We start from the raw sequence: 18,534 nt of genomic DNA, 5'->3' as shown, positions 1-18,534 counted from the left end.
ATGGGCAAGTGTAATAATTATGCATCAGTTCTTAGATATCCTGCAATGGGCATGTGTAATAATCATTTTAACACATCATATAATACTGTATCAGTTCTCAGACATCCTGCAATGGGCATGTTTAATAATTAGGTATCAGTTCTTAGATATCCTGCAATGGGCATGTTTAATAATTAGGTATCAGTTCTCAGACATCCTGCAATGGGCATGTTTAATAGTTAGGTATCACTTCTTAGATATCCTGCAATGGGCATGTTTAATAATTAGGTATCAGTTCTCAGACATCCTGCAGTGGACAAGTGTAATAATTAGATAGTGGTTCTTACATATCCTGCAATGGGCATGTTTAATAATTAGGTAGTGGTTCTTAGATATCCTGCAATGGGCATGTTTAATAATCAGGTATAATTTCTTACATGTCATGCAATGGGCATATTTAATAATTAGGTATCAGATCTTAGTCACCCTTCAATGGGCATGTTTAATAATTAGGTATCAGTTCTTAAAAATCCTGAAATGGGCATGTTTAATAATTGGGTATAATGTCTCAGACATCCTGCAATGGGAATGTTTAATAATTAGGTATCAGTTCTAAGACGTCCTGTAATGGGCATGTTTAATAATTAGATATCAGCTCTTAGATATCCTGCAATGGGTATGTTTAACAATTAGGTATTAGTTCTCAGATATCCTGCAATGGGCATGTTTAATAATTAGGCATCAGTTCTTAGATATCCTGCAATGGGTATGTTTAATAATTAGGTATCAGTTCTCAGACATCCTGCAATGGACAAGTGTAATAATCAGGTAGTGGTTCTTAGATATCCTGTAATGGGCATGTTTAATAATTAGGTAGTGGTTCTTAGATATCCTGCAATGGCATGTTTAATAATCAGGTATCAGTTCTTACATATCTTGCAATGGGCATGTTTAATAATTAGGTATCAGGTCTCAGACATCCTGCAATGGGCATGTTTAACAATTAGGTATCAGTTCTTAGACATCCTGCAATGGGCAAGTTTAATAATTAGGCATCAGTTCTAAGAAATCCTGCAATTGGCATGTTTAATAATTAGGTATCAGGTCTCAGACATTCTGTAATGGGCATGTTTAATAATTAGGTATCAGTTCTCAGACATCCTGTAATAGACATGTTTAATAATTAGGTAGTGGTTCTTAGATATCCTGTAATGGGTATGTTTAATAAGTAGGTACCAGTTCTTGCTGTAATGGGCATTTTTAATAATTAGGTATCAGTTCAAAGATATCCTGCATTGGGCATGTTTGATAATTAGGTATCCGTTCTTAGATATCCTGCAATAGGCATGTTTAATCATTAGGTATCAGTTCTCAGACATCCTGCAATGGGCATGTTTAATAATTATGTATCATTTATTAGATATTCTGCAATGGGCATGTTTAATAATTAGGTATCAGTTATTAGATATCCTGCAATGGGCACGTTTAATAATTAGGTAGTGGTTCTCAGACATCCTCCAGTGGGCATATTTAATAATTAGGTAGTGGTTCTTAGATATCTTGCAATGGGTATGCTTAATAATTAGGTATCACTTCTTAAGCATCCTGCAACGGGTATGTTTAATAATTAGATATCAGTTCGTAGACACCCTGCAATGGGAATGTTTAATAATTAGGTATCAGTTCTAAGATATCCTGCAATGGGCATGTGTAATAATTAGATATTAGTTCTCAGACATCCTGCAATGGGCATGTTTAATAACTAGGTATCAGTTCTTAGATATCTTGCATTGGGCATGTGTAATAATCAGGTATCAGCTCTTACATATCCTGCAATGGGCATGTTTAATAATTAGGTATCACTTCTTAGACAGCCTGCAATGGGTATGTTTAATAATTAGGTATCACTTCTCAGATATCCTGCAATGGGCATGTGTAATAATTAGATATTAGTTCTCAGACATCCTGCAATGGGCATGTTTAATAACTAGGTATCACTTCTCAGATATCCTGCAAATGGGCATGCTTAATAAACAGGTATCAGTTTTTAGATATCCTGCAAAGAGCATACTTAATAATTAGGTATCAGTTCTCAGACATCCTGCAATGGGCATGTTTAATAATCAGGTATCAGCTCTTACATATCCTGCAATGGGCATGTTTAATAATTAGGTATCGGGTCTCAGACATCCTGCAATGGGCATGTTTAATAATTAGGTTTCACTTCTTAGACAGCCTGCAACGGGCGTGTTTAATAATTAGGTATCAGTTCTTAGATATCCTGTAGTGGGCATGTTTAATAATTAGGTATCAGTTCTAAGACATCCTGCAACGGGCATGTGTAATATTTAGGTATCATATCTCAGCCATCCTGCAATGGGCATGTTTAATAATTAGGTATCAGTTCTAAGATATCCTGCAATGGGCATGTGTAATAATTAGGTATCAGTTCTCATACATCCTGCAATGGGCATGTTTAATAATTAGGTATCAGTTCTTAGATATCATGCATTGGGCATGTGTTATAATCAGGTATCACTTCTCAGATATCCTGCAATGGGCATGTTTCATAAATAGGTATCAGTTCTTAGATATCCTGCAAAGGGAATGCTTAATAATTAGGTATCAGTTTTCAGACATCCTGCAATGGGCATGTTTAATAATTAGGTATGAGTTCTTAGATATCCTGCATTGGGCATGGGTAATAATAAGGTATCACTTCTCAGATATCCTGCAGTGGGCATGTTTAATAAATAGGTATCAGTTCTAAGATATCCTGCAATGGGCATGTGTAATAATTAGGAATCTGTTTGTAAGATATCCTGCAATGGACATATTTAATAATTAGGTATCAGTTCTCAGACATCCTGCAATGGGCATGTTTAATAATCAGGTATCAGTTCTTAGATATTCTGCAATGGGCATGTTTAATAATCAGGTATCACTTCTCAGATATCCTGCAGTGGGCATGTTTAATAAATAGGTATCAGTTCTAAGATACCCTGCAATGGGCATGTGTAATAATTAGGAATCTGTTTGTAAGATATCCAGCAATGGACATATTTAATAATTAGGTATCAGTTCTCAGACATCCTGCAATGGGTATGTTTAATAATTAGGTATCATGTCTTAAAAATCCTGCAATGAGTATGTTTAATAATTAGATATCAGTTCTTAGATATCCTGAATGGGTATGTTTAATAATTAGGTATCAGTTCTTAGATATCCTGCATTGGGCATGTGTAATAATCAGGTATCAGTTCTCAGACATCCTGCAATGGGCATGTTTAATAATCAGGTATCAACTCTTACACATCCTGCAATGGGCATGTTTAATAATTAGGTATCACTTCTTAGACAGACTGCAATGGGTATGTTTAATAATTAGGTATCATTTCTTAGATATCCTGCAATGGGCATGATTAATAATTAGGTATCAGCTCTTAGACATCTCGCAATGGGCATGTTTAATAATCAGGTATCAGTTCTAAGATATCCTGCAATGGGCATGTGTAATATGTAGGTATCAGTTCTCATACGTCCTGCAATGGGCATGTTTAATAATTAGGTATCAGTTCTTAGATATCATGCATTGGGCATGTGTTATAATCAGGTATCACTTCTCAGATATCCTGCAATGGGCATGTTTCATAAATAGGTATCAGTTCTTAGATATCCTGCAAAGGGCATGCTTAATAATTAGCTATCAGTTTTCAGACATCCTGCAATGGGCATGTTTAATAATTAGGTATCAGTTCTTAGATATCCTGCATTGGGCATGTGTAATAATTATGAATCTGTTCGTAGATATCCTGCAATGGACATATTTAATAATTAGGTATCAGTTCTCAGACATCCTGCAATGGGCATGTTTAATAATCAGGTATCAGCTCTTACATATCCTGCAATGGGCATGTTTAAAAATTAGGTATCAGGTCTCATACATCCTGCAATGGGCATGTTTAATAATTAGGTATCACTTCTTAGACAGCCTGCAATGGATATGTTTAATAATAAGGTATCAGTTCTTAGATATCCTGCAATGGGCATGTTTAATAATTAGGTTTCAGCTCTTAGACATCCTGCAATGGGCATGTTTAATAATTAGGTATCTGTTCTTAGATATCCTGCAACGGGCATGATTAATAATTAGGTATCAGTTCTTAGACACCTTACAATGGGCATGTTTAATAGTAAGGTACTGGTTCTCAGACATCCTGCAATGGGCATGTTTATTAATTAGGTATCAGTTCTAAGATATCCTGCAACCGGCATGTGTAATATTTAAGTATCATATCTCAGCCATCCTGCAATGGGCATGTTTAATAATTACGTATCAGTTCTAAGATATCCTGCAATGGGCATGTGTAATAATTAGGTATCAGTTCTCTGACATCCTGCAATGGGCATGTTTAATATTTAGGTATCGGTTCTTAGATATTCTACAATCGGCATGTTTAATAATTAGGTATCATATCTCAGACATCCTGCAATGGGCATGTTTAATAATAAGGTATCAGTTCTTAAATATACTGCAATGGGCATGTTTAATAATTAGGTATCAGTTCTTAGACATCCTGCAATGGACATGTTTAATAATTAGGTATCAGTTCTTAGACAGCGTGCAATGGGCAAGTTTAATAATTAGGTATCAGATCTCAGACATCCTGCAATGGGCATGTTTAATAAATATGTATCAGTTCTAAGATATCCTGCAATGAGCATGTGTAATAATTAGGAATCTGTTTGTAAGATATCCTGCAATGGACATATTTAATAATTAGGTATCAGTTCTCAGACATCCTGCAATGGGCATGTTTAATAATCAGGTATCAGCTCTTAGATATTCTGCAATGGGCATGTTTAATAATAGTTCTTAGATATCCTGCAATGGGCATGTTTAATAATTAGGTAGTTGTTCTCAGACATCCTCCAGTGGGCATGTTTAATAATTAGGTAGCGGTTCTTAGATATCCTGCAATTGGTATGTTTAATAATTAGGTATCACGTCTTAAACATCCTGCAATGAGTATGTTTAATAATTAGATATCAGTTCTTAGACATCCTGCAATGGGTATGTTTAATAATTAGGTATCAGTTCTTAGATATCCTGCATTGGGCATGTGTAATAATCAGGTATCACTTCTCAGATATCCTGCAATGGGCATGTTTAATAAATAGGTATCAGTTCTTAGATATCCTGCAAAGGGCATGCTTAACAATTAGGTATCAATTCTCAGACATCCTGCAATGGGCATGTTTAATAATCAGGTATCAGCTCTTACATATCCTGCAATGGGCATGTTTACTAATTAGGTATAAGGTCTCAGACATCCTGCAATGGGCATGTTTAATAATTAGGTATCACTTCTTAGACAGACTGCAATGGATATGTTTAATAATTAGGTATCAGTTCTTAGATATCCTGCAATGGGCATGATTAATAATTAGGTATCAGCTCTTAGACATCCTGCATTGGGCATGTTTAATAATCAGGTATCAGTTCTAAGATATCCTGCAATGGGCATGTGTAATACGTAGGTATCAGTTCTCATACATCCTGCAATGGGCATGTTTAATAATTAGGTATCAGTTCTTAGATATCATGCATTGGGCATGTTTTATAATCAGGTACCACTTCTCAGATATCCTGTAATGGGCATGTTTCATACATAGGTATCAGTTCTTAGATATCCTGCAAAGGGCATGCTTAATAATTAGGTTTCAGTTTTCAGACATCCTGCAATGGGAATGTTTATTAATTAGGTATCAGTTCTTAGATATCCTGCATTGGGCATGTGTAATAATTAGGAATCTGTTCGTAGATATCCTGCAATGGACATATTTAATGATTAGGTATCAGTTCTCAGACATCCTGCAATGGGCATGTTTAATAATCAGGTATCAGCTCTTACATATCCTGCAATGGGCATGTTTAAAAATTAGGTATCAGGTCTCAGACATCCTGCAATGGGCATGTTTAATAATTAGGTATCACTTCTTAGACAGCCTTCAATGGGTATGTTTAATAATTAGGTATCAGCTCTTAGACATCCTGCAATGGGCATGTTTAATAATTAGGTATCAGTTCTTAGATATCCTACGACGGGCATGTTTAATAATTAGGTATCAGTTCTTAGACACCTTACAATGGGCATGTTTAATAATAAGGTAGTGGTTCTCAGACATCCTGCAATGGGCATGTTTAATAATTAGGTATCAGTTCTAAGATATCCTGCAATGGGCATGTGTAATAATTAGGTATCAGTTCTCTGACATCCTGCAATGGGCATGTTTAATAATTAGGTATCGGTTCTTAGATATTCTACAATCGGCATGTTTAATAATTAGCTATCAGATCTCAGACATCCTGAAATGGGCATGTTTAATAATTATGTATCAGTTCTGAAATATACTGTAATGGGCATGTTTAATAATTAGGTATCAGTTCTTAGACATCCTGCAATGGGCATGTTTAATAATTAGGTATCAGTTCTTAGACAGCGTGCAATGGGCAAGTTTAATAATTAGGTATCAGATCTCAGACATCCTGCAATGGGCATGTTTAATAATTAGGTATCAGTTCTTACATATCCGGCAATGGGCAAGTGTAATACTTAGGAATCAGTTCTTAGACATCCTGCAATGGGCATGTTTAATAATTAGGTAGTGGTTCTTAGACATCCTGCAATGGGCATGTTTAACAATTAGGTGACAGTTATAAGATATCCTGCAACGGGCATGTGTAATAATTATTAGGTATCAGATCTCAGCCACCTTGCAATGGGCATGTTTAATAGCTAGGTATCAGTTCGAAGATATCCTGCAATGGGCATGTGTAATAATTAGGTATCAGATCTCAGACATCCTGCAATGGGCATGTTTAATAATTAGGTATCAGTTCTCAGACATCCTGCAATGGGCATGTTTATTAATTAGGTATCAGTTCTTAGACATCCTGCAATGGGCATATTTAGTAATTAGGTATCAGTTCTTAAACATCCTGCAGTGGGTATGTTTAATAATTAGGTATCAGTTCTAAGATATCCTACAATGGGCAAGTGTAATAATTAGGTGGTGATTCTCAGATATCCTGTAATAGGCATGTTTAATAATTATGCATCTTTTCTTAGATATCCTGCAATGGGCATGTGTAATAATCATTTTAACACATCATATAATACTATATCAGTTCCCAGACATCCTGCAATGGGCATGTTTAATAGTTAGTTATCAGTTCTTAGATATCCTGCAATGGGCATGTATAATAATTAGGTATCAGATCTCAGACATCCTGCAGTGGACAAGTGTAATAATTAGATAGTGGTTCTTTCATATCCTGCATGGGCATGTTTAATAATTAGGTAGTGGTTCTTATACATCCAGCAATGGGCATGTTTAATACTTAGGTATCAGTTCTCACACATCCTGCAGTGGACAAGTGTAATAATTAGATAGTGGTTCTTTCATATCCTGCAATGGGCATGTTTAATAATTAGGTAGTGGTTCTTAGATATCCTGCAATGGGCATGTTTAACAACTGGGAATCAGTTCTTAGACATCCTGCAATGGGCATGTTTAATAATTGGGTATCACGTCTCAGACATCCTGCAATGGGAATGTTTAATAATTAGGTATCAGGTGTAAGACATCCTGCAATGGGCATGTTTAATAATTAGGTATCAGTTTTTAGATATCCTGCAATGGGTATGTTTAACAATTAGGTATTAGTTCTCAGACATCCTGCAATGGGCATGTTTAATCATTAGGTATCAGTTCTTAGATATCCTGCAATGGGCATGTTTAATAATTAGGTACCAGTTCTCAAACGTCTTGCAATGGACAAGTATAATAATTAGGTAGTGGTTCTTACATATCCTGCAATGAGCATGCTTAATAATTAGGTAGTGGTTCTTAGATATCCTGCAATTAGCATGTTTAATAATCATGTATCAGTTCTTATATATCTTGCAATGGGCATGTTTAATAATTAGGTATCAGGTCTCAGACATCCTGCAATGGACATGTTTAATAATTAGGTATCAGTTCTTAGACATCCTGCAATAGGCATGTTTAATAATTATGTATCAGTTCTTAAAAATCCTGCAATGGGCATGTTTAATAATAAGAAGTTATGTACCTACCATAACGTTCCATGTTAGTTGTCTTCTTCTCGCTTTCTTTCTTGCTGGATGGGTTCGGAGCTGATCCTCGGCTCCGACTCGGCCTATATTATAGGTCGAGAGCTATTTTTACCAGCTTGAGGCAGCCCTATATCCCACAATACCATGCGCTAACTCACCAGATCTCGTTGGCAGCTAACACATAGTATAGTTTATTGTTACCAAATAATAAGCCTATATACAAATATATGGTCTTCCTGCTGGTAATACTCATGATACGGATAACCCTGGATAACTATGTATCATGAAAGAGAAGGACTCAGAGACCTTCAAGTCTGTCCAGGCTAGGGGGCAGGAGGGAGGGACGCAAGAAAGAAGGCGAGAAGAAGACAACTAACATGGAACATTATGGTAGGTGCATAACTTCTTAATGTTAAGTTGTCATTCTCACCTTCATTCTTGCTGGATGGGACAGCGTCCCTAGCACCTTGGTCCTGGGTGGCTCAACGGAACAGACTCCTGAGTACGGTGGAACCAAAGTCAGCTCTATTTCTGGAGGCTATATCAAGTTTGTAATGGGTAATAAAAGTATGTTGAGAAGCCCATGTAGCTGCTGCACAAATGGCATCTAATGGTAACCTTGCTTGAAAAGCTGTTGAGGTTGATAGTGCCCTGGTTGAATGAGCCTTAGGTCTTGAAAGAAGTTGTTTGTGTCTCAATTCGTAGACAAAGGTAATGATGGATGCTAACCATCTGGAAAGAGTTACCTTTGATACCGGAAGTCCTTTCTTTCCTTCAGCATAAGAGAGGAAGAGCTGTTCTGACTTTCTGAATTGTTTTGTCCTGACTAGATAATACCGCAGTTGATGATGAACATCCAAGGAATGTAGTTTCTGTTCAGCCCTGTCTGAATAATTTGGGAAGAAAACAGGCAAGTCAATAGTGTGGTTCAGATTTGATTCAGACAAGACTTTTGGTAGGAAGGAAGGATTCGTTCTGAGAGCTACCCTGTCTTTATGAAAAACCAAATAAGTGGGACGGACAGACAAGGCCTGAAGTTCCGACACCCTTCTGGCAGATGATATAGCCACCAAAAACAGTTTTCCAAGAGAGAAGCTTGAGGGAACAAGAAGCTGCAGGCTCAAAGGAAGGGATAATTAATGAAGTTAACACTAAATTTAGATCACATTGTGGAGGAGGATCCTTAATGGGAGGTCTGAGCAAGAAGATGCCCTTGAGGAAAGCTTTACAGAGCTTATGTGACATAATATTGTTTTCCGAGAGCCCTACATGAAAATTGGCAATGGCCGCTAGTTGTACTCTGATAGTGGCCGACGATGACCCTGAATGAAAAAGCTCCGCTAGAAAATCTAAAACTTTATGAATTGGTGCATTAAAAGGATCAAAGGACCTAGCTTCTGCCCACAACGAAAAATGCTTCCATTTACTCGCATAAGTCTTCCTAGTATTGGACTTATGGGAGGCAAGAACAATATCATGGACAGGAAGAGAAATAAAGGGAAGCCTGGCTAAGGTTGGAAGTGGAGCAACCAAGCTGTGAGGTTGAGGGAGTGAAGAGACTGGTGCAGCTTGCCCGTCAGATGGGTCAAAAGGTCTGGAAATGGTTCCAGATGCCAGGGCTGTTCCAGTAGATGATGGTGCAGAAACGGAGACCATACTTGTCGAGGCCAATACGGGGCAATGAGGATCATTTTGGATCTCAATGCGGTTGCTTTCTGAATTAATTGTGGAATCAACGGAAAGGGAGGAAAAGCGTATAGAAGACCCCAAGGCCAATCGTGGACAACAGAGTCTCTGGGGGGATGGCCTGGTAGAAGGAAGAGTGTGAAGAAGTCGCGGCACTTGCTGTTTTGAGGTGTTGCAAAAAGGTCGCAGCAAGGCTGGCCCCACTTCTGGAAAATTCTCTCTGCTACCGCTTGATTTAGAGACCACTCGTGAGGCATGAGAATTGTTCTGCTCAGTCTGTCCGCTATGACGTTGGACCTCCCGGGGATGTGCGTTGCTATCAGAAACCGCTGAGAGGAGATCACCCACTGCCAAAGTCTGAGTGCATCTCGACATAGGGGGTAGGACTTTGTTCCGCCCTGCTTGTTTATGTACCACACTACAGACATATTGTCTGTTTGAACTGCTATAGTCCCCGTGGGAAGAGAGTCCTGAAGGGCTTGCAACGATAAAAGCACTGCTCTCATCTCCAATACATTTATGTGCAGGTGGCATTCTAATTGTTGCCATGTGCCCTGGACAGTCCTGCCTTGATAGTGCCCCCCACCCGATCAGGGAGGCATCCATTGTCACCATGGCAACTGGAGGGGGAAGAACAAAGGGTGTGCCCTGAAGAAGTTGAGGGGAGACCATCCACCAGGAGAGGTGTTTTTTGCAAGTTGGGGTTATCAAAATGTAGTGAGTCATTGGGAGCCGTTGAAAGGACCACTGAGAAAAAAGCATCCTCTGGAGAATTTTCATGTGGAAGTGGGCTAAGGGGAGAAGGAGAATCGCCGCTGCCATGAGGCCTAATGTTTTCAGTGCTAACTTGACTTGAATTCTGTTGGACTAAAACAGAAACTGAACATTCCGCCGTATGTCTGTCACTCTTTGAGGTGGTAATGTTGCAGACATTTCTGTGGTGTTTAACACGGCGCCTATGAAGTTTATACATTGACAAGGCGAAAAGGAGGATTTTGCGAAATTTATGGAAATAGTTTTTTGCAAATGCGAATGGTGTAATCCCTGGCTATGATAAGATGCTGCTTGGTGGTAGCGGTAATGAGCCAGTCATCTAAATATGGAAACATCTGGAATCCTTTTTGTCTCAGATGAGCCATGACCACTGCCAAACATTTGGTGAACACCCGGGGGGCTGTGGTGAGACCAAAGGGCTGGGCTCTGAATTGGTAATGACTGGCTCCCAGCTGGAAGCGGAGAAACCTCCTGGAGCGCCTGTGTATCTTTACATGATAGTACGCGTCCTGAAGGTCTAACGAGCACATCCAGTTGTCTCTGCCCAAGAAGGGCAGAATGGACTGCAGCGTTACCATCCAAAATTTTGTCTTGTGCACAGACTTTTTCAGTCTGCTGAGGTCCAAAATGGGTCTCCAGTCTCCTGTCTTTTTTGGTACCAAAAAGAAACTGGAGTAAATTCTGGATCCTAGCTGGTCTGCTGGGACTGCCTGGATGACTATTTTTTCTAACAGCTTTTTTATCTCTAGCTGTGCCTGACCTCTTTGTGTGGGTGGTACGTCTGGGAGGAGTCTCGGCGATTGGATCGGAGGGGAAATGAAGGGGATTTTGTAACCCTCGGGTATGATCAACTGTACCCATTTGTCTTGAGAGAGGGATTGCAAGGCTTCCGGGTACAGAGATAATCTTCCCCCGACTGCCTCCGAAGGTGGACAGTCGGGCAGCTTCTCAGGGATGCTGAAAGGGTTGGTCAGGGAAGGATTCCCTGGAACCCTGGTTCTGTAGACCCCCTCTGCCCCTGGGGCGGCATCTATTATTGTTCCCCCCTCTGCCTCTGGGGGGAAGTTCACCACGTGCAGCAGGCGTGACTCCCTGTGGTTTGCGGAACCACATCTTTCCACCCTTCTGACCTTTAGGGTATGGTCTAGATGGTGTGGAAAAGTGGACTCCCACGCAGAAAGAGTCTTACCATCTTGCTTGCACCTGGTGAGGGTAGTATTCACCTGAGGTCCAAACAACTCTGAACCATCAAAGGGGGTGTTGGTGAAGGACGCCTTGAGGGGATCAGCAAAATTACAGAGTCGCATCCAGGCATGACGTCTCATTGTAACACCTGTGCCTGTTGCCCTACTCGCTCCATCGGCTGCATAAGAGATAAGCCGCATGGAGGAGTTGGCGATGGAATTCAGGGTAGCCAGCTGGGAGTTAATCTTGTTCTGATACCCCGCAGCCGAAGGATCCTGTATGGTTTCACCCAGTTCTTTGAGCAAATCTCTCTGAAGGCGGGTGAAAGGACATAAATAGTTCAGCGACCGCATGGCAAAGGTCGCTGAAGCAAATGTCCGCTTCCTGTACCTGTCCATAGTCCTAGAGTCTTTGTTAGGAGGATGAACAGGTACAGAAGGATCAGCTAATTCCTTCTTAGTGGCAGCTGCTACCACCATAGCATCTACAGAGACACCCTTGGTCAGAAATGGTTTGTCTACCGGAGCAGAAATAAATTTAGAAGGCCTCCTAGGGGTAGGTTCCATCGAGTCAGGAGCTGCCCACGCCTTTCTGGCCACTACTTCCATCAGTGGGTCAAAAGGAGGGGACACCCAGGAGGTGGAAGGGCGAGACCCAAAAGCATCAAGGTAAACCGACTCATCCTTGGAGGGTTTGAAGGTGGACCAATTCCCCATCTGTTTTAGGATCTCTAGGATGTCTGAAAAGGAGACATCCTCAGAGGGGGATCTCGGGGAACCCTCCGACTCATCCAAGTTGGTGTCCGAAGTGAGAGACTCGGGGGAGCCCACGTGCTTCCTCTTGCACTTTCTTTTCCTAGGAGGTTCCCCTGAAACTTCAGGAGAGGCCTCGGATGAGGAAGAGACACCCAAAGTGGGTACCCTGTGCTTTAGATCTCTGCTATCAGTTTCAAGAGGATGACCAGAGACCGTAAGAGGCACTGTAGAGGGAGGAGCTGAAGGAACCAACCTTGGAGCGGACACCAGATCCAGCACACTCTTCATCACCTCAAAGGCTCCCCTATCAGGAACCAAAGACAGCTCTGGCCCCGAGGATGCCAGGACCGCCCCCGGCGCCAACAGAGGAGGCTCCGAGAATGATGTCAGGGCCGAACTAACCAGAGCCGATGCTCCGAGAGGGAGAATGGGGTCGGAGAAGGGTCCGATGCCACTCGGCCCCTCGGAGCCAACAATGGAGTCTCGGCACCCGGACCTCTCCACGGACGGCACCAATGAAGAGGTCAGAGCCAATGATGTTGGAGCCAAAGGTGGTAGTACTGGCTCCGACGTGGGCAAGGTCCTGGTTCCGACAAACTTCGGGTCCGAACTCAACTGAAGAGTCAGAGGAGGAATCGAAAGTGGTACCGAGGGAGCAACAGTCTGATGAGATGGGCTTTGAATTATTTGGGCCAGTGCCTGGGACTTGAGGAGTCTACTGATCACCCTCTCAATGTCATGGTCGGACAGCCTGGAAGACTTGGAAGAATGAGTCCTATGACTCAGCTCCGACAGTAAGGGCGATGTTGGAGCCGATCGAACGGACTCTACTGAGGGCGATCTAGTGCGCTTGCGCACTGTTGTTGGCTCCAAAATGGGTTTCGGAGTGGGCAAAGTCTTGCTCACATCGAATCCGGCCAGAGCCGATGTCGGAGTACTTTCGGTTCTGCCAGCTGTCGACTCAGAAGCTGGAGCCGAGGGTTTGGCGGGCTTGGGTGACTTCCCAGAGCCAGACTTAGATGGGGAGTCATCAGGCTTCAATAAGCCCCTCAAAATCAACTTATTACGGCGCTCCTGCAGGACCCTTGAACTAAATCCGTGACACATGGAACAAGAGTCCTGCAGGTGTAAGGGTCCTAAACAATAAACACAAGAAGTGTGACCGTCTGTCAGAGACATCTGACAGCACGAGTCACACTTCTTGAATCGTGAAATCTTAGTGTCTTTAGACATTATGGTGGACACTAAGAGTCAACACGGTCAGCACTCACAACTCACACTCAAACTCTAACACAAGGGCAGAAGTTAAAGGACTGACTCACACACACACTAAAAAACGGAACTATAGGAAAAACTATAGAAAAGCTAAGGCCCGAAGGCCTGTCAATAAGTTTGACTAAAACGAGGGGGAAGGGCTTAACAAATTATTAGCTAATAAGATTTTAGGATTAGGTAATACAATGGGGAATATAAATAGATAGGGAAATCTAACCTTTTGCCTAAAAAACTACACAAAAAGTTCTTAACTGACCTGAGCTGGTAAAAACGCAACCTCGCAGCGAAGTGGCAAACAAGATCTGGGAGTTAGCGCATGGTATTGTGGGATATAGGGCTGCCTCGAGCAGGTAAAAATAGCTCTCGAGCTATAGTATAGGCCGAGTCGGAGCCGAGGATCGTCTCCGAACCCATCCAGCAAGAATGAAGGCGAGAATGACAACTTAACATTTAGGTATCAGGTCTCATACATTCTGCAATGGGCAAGTTAAATAATTAGGTATCTGTTCTAAGATATCCTGCAATAGGCATGCTTAATAATTAGGTATCAGTTCTTAGATATACTGCAATGGGCATGTTTAATAATTAGGTATCAGTTCTTAGACATCCTACAATGGGCATGTATAATAATTAGGTAGTGGTTCTCAGACATCCTGCAATGGGCATGTTTAATAATTAGGCAGTGGTTCTTAGATATCCTGCAATGGGCATGTTTAATAAGTAGGTACCAGTTCTTAGACATGCTGTAATGGGCATTTCTAATAATTAGGTATCAGTTCTAAGATATCCTGCATTGAGCATGTTTAATAATTAGGTATCCATTCTTAGATATCCTGCAATGGGCATGTTTAAAAATTAGGTATCAGTTCTCAGACATCCTGCACTGGGCATGTTTAATAATTAGGTATCAGTTCTTAAATATCCTGCAATGGCCATGTTTAATAATTAGGTATCAGTTCTCAGACATCCTGCAATGGGCATGTTTAATAATTAGGTATCAGTTCTTAGACATCCTGCAATGGGCATGTTTAATAATTAGGTATCAGTTCTTAGATATCCTGCAATGGGTATGTTTAATAATTAGGTATCAGTTCTTAGACATCCTGCAATGGGCATGTTTAATAATTAGGTATCAGTTCTCAGACATCCTGCAATGGGCATGTTTAATAATTAGGTATCAGTTCTTAGACATCCTGCAATGGGCATGTTTAATAATTAGGTATCAGTTCTTAGACATCCTGCAATGGGCATGTTTAATAATTAGGTATCAGTTCTCAGACATCCTGCAATGGGCATGTTTAATAATTAGGTATCAGTTCTTAGACATCCTGCAATGGGCATGTTTAATAATTAGGTATCAGTTCTTAGATATCCTGCAATGGGCATGTTTAATAATTAGGTATCAGTTCTTAGACATCCTGCAATGGGCATGTTTAATAATTAGGTATCAGTTCTTAGACATCCTGCAATGGGCATGTTTAATAATTAGGTATCAGTTCTTAGACATCCTGCAATGGGCATGTTTAATAATTAGGTATCAGTTCTTAGACATCCTGCAATGGGCATGTTTAATAATTAGGTATCAGTTCTCAGACATCCTGCAATGGGCATGTTTAATAATTAGGTATCAGTTCTTAGACATCCTGCAATGGGCATGTTTAATAATTAGGTATCAGTTCTTAGATATCCTGCAATGGGCATGTTTAATAATTAGGTATCAGTTCTCAGACATCCTGCAATGGGCATGTTTAATAATTAGGTATCAGTTCTTAGACATCCTGCAATGGGCATGTTTAATAATTAGGTATCAGTTCTCAGACATCCTGCAATGGGCATGTTTAATAATTAGGTATCAGTTCTTAGACATCCTGCAATGGGCATGTTTAATAATTAGGTATCAGTTCTCAGACATCCTGCAATGGGCATGTTTAATAATTAGGTATCAGTTCTTAGACATCCTGCAATGGGTATGTTTAATAATTAGGTATCAGTTCTTAGACATCCCGCAATGGGCATGTTTAATAATTAAGTATCAGTTCTTAGACATACTGCAATGGTCATGTTTAATAATTAAGTATCAGCTCTTAGACATCCTGCAATGGGCATGTTTAATAATTAGGTATCAGTTCTTAGACATCCTGCAATGGGCATGTTTAATATTTAGGTATCAGTTCTCAGACATCCTGCAATGGGCATGTTTAATAATTAGGTATCAGTTCTTAGACTTCCTGCAAAGGGCATGTTTAATAATTAGGTATCAGTTCTTAGACATCCTGCAATGGGCATGTTTAATATTTAGGTATCAGTTCTCAGACATCCTGCAATGGGCATGTTTAATAATTAGGTATCAGTTCTTTGACATCCTGCAATGAGCATGTTTAATAATTTGGTATCAGTTCTCAGATATCCTGCCATGGACATGTTTAATAATTAGTTATCAGTTCTTAGACATCCTGCAATGGGCATGTTTAATAATTAGGTATCAGTTCTTAGACATCCTGCAATGGGTATGTTTAATAATTAGGTATCAGTTCTTAGATATCCTGCAATGGGCATGTTTAATAATTAGGTATCAGTTCTTATACATCCTGAAATGGGCATGCTTAATAATTAGGTATCAGTTCTTAGACATCCTGCAATGGGCATGCTTAATAATTAGGTATCAGTTCTCAGACATCCTGCAATGGGCATGTTTAATAATTAGGTATCAGTTCTTAGACATCCTGCAATGGGCATGTTTAATAATTAGGTATCAGTCCTTAGACATCCTGCAATGGGCATGTTTAATAATTAGGTATCAGTTCTCAGACATCCTGCAATGGGCATGTTTAAGAATTAGGTATCAGTTCTTAGACATCCTGCAATGGGCATGTTTAATATTTAGGTATCAGTTCTCAGACATCCTGCAATGGGCATGTTTAATAATTAGGTATCAGTTCTTAGATATCCTGCAATGGGCATGTTTAATAATTAGGTATCAGTTCTCAGACATCCTGCAATGGGCATGTTTAATAATTAGGTATCAGTTCTTAGACATCCTGCAATGGGCATGTTTAATAATTAGGTATCAGTTCTTAGACTTCCTGCAATGGGCATGTTTAATAATTAGGTATCAGTTCTCAGACATCCTGCAATGGGCATGTTTAATAATTAGTTATCAGTTCTTAGACATCCTGCAATGGGCATGTTTAATAATTAGGTATCAGTTCTTAGACATCCTGCAATGGGCATGTTTAATAATTAGGTATCAGTTCTTAGACATCCTGCAATGGCCATGTTTAATAATTAGGTATCAGTTCTCAGACATCCTGCAATGGGCATGTTTAATAATTAGGTATCAGTTCTTAGACATCCTGCAATGGGCATGTTTAATAATTAGGTATCAGTTCTTAGACATCCTGCAATGGGCATGTTTAATAATTAGGTATCAGTTCTTAGACATCCTGCAATGGGCATGTTTAGTAATTAGGTATCAGTTCTTAGACATCCTGCAATGGGCATGTTTAATAATTAGGTATCAGTTCTTAGACATCCTGCAATGGGCATGTTTAATAATTAGGTATCAGTTCTCAGACATCCTGCAATGGGCATGTTTAATAATTAGGTATCAGTTCTTAGACATCCTGCAATGGGCATGTTTAATAATTAGGTATCAGTTCTTAGATATCCTGCAATGGGCATGTTTAATAATTAGGTATCAGTTCTTAGACATCCTGCAATGGGCATGTTTAATAATTAGGTATCAGTTCTTAGACATCCTGCAATGGGCATGTTTAATAATTAGGTATCAGTTCTTAGACATCCTGCAATGGGCATGTTTAATAATTAGGTATCAGTTCTTAGACATCCTGCAATGGGCATGTTTAATAATTAGGTATCAGTTCTCAGACATCCTGCAATGGGCATGTTTAATAATTAGGTATCAGTTCTTAGACATCCTGCAATGGGCATGTTTAATAATTAGGTATCAGTTCTCAGACATCCTGCAATGGGCATGTTTAATAATTAGGTATCAGTTCTTAGACATCCTGCAATGGGCATGTTTAATAATTAGGTATCAGTTCTTAGACATCCTGCAATGGGCATGTTTAATAATTAGGTATCAGTTCTTAGACATCCTGCAATGGGCATGTTTAATAATTAGTAATCAGTTCTTAGACATCCTGCAATGGGCATGTTTAATAATTAGGTATCAGTTCTTAGACATCCTGCAATGGGCATGTTTAATAATTAGGTATCAGTTCTTAGATATCCTGCAATGGGCATGTTTAATAATTAGGTATCAGTTCTCAGACATCCTGCAATGGGCATGTTTAATAATTAGGTATCAGTTCTTAGACATCCTGCAATGGGCATGTTTAATAATTAGGTATCAGTTCTCAGACATCCTGCAATGGGCATGTTTAATAATTAGGTATCAGTTCTTAGACATCCTGCAATGGGCATGTTTAATAATTAGGTATCAGTTCTTAGACATCCTGCAATGGGCATGTTTAATAATTAGGTATCAGTTCTTAGACATCCTGCAATCGGCATGTTTAATAATTAGGTATCAGTTCTTAGACATTCTGCAATGGGCATGTTTAATAATTAGGTATCAGTTCTTAGACATCCTGCAATGGGCATGTTTAATAATTAGGTATCAGTTCTCAGACATCCTGCAATGGGCATGTTTAATAATTAGGTATCAGTTCTTAGACATCCTGCAATTGGCATGTTTAATAATTAGGTATCAG

General features: G+C 39.8%; 1 protein-coding gene across 1 annotated transcript in view; it reads right to left on the bottom strand.

Moving 5' to 3' along the window:
• Nucleotides 1–18,534, bottom strand: part of LOC122811013 (synembryn-A-like) — a 1,010,573-nt gene that overhangs the window by 274,107 nt on the left and 717,932 nt on the right. The window lies entirely within an intron of this gene.

This window comes from Protopterus annectens, chromosome 9.part0, assembly GCF_019279795.1.
Source record: "Protopterus annectens isolate FY-2018-M chromosome 9.part0, PAN1.0, whole genome shotgun sequence".
Taxonomy (NCBI): Eukaryota; Metazoa; Chordata; order Ceratodontiformes; family Protopteridae; genus Protopterus; species Protopterus annectens.
Note: the sequence above shows the minus strand (reverse complement) of the source record. Positions and strands in the feature narration are given on the sequence as shown.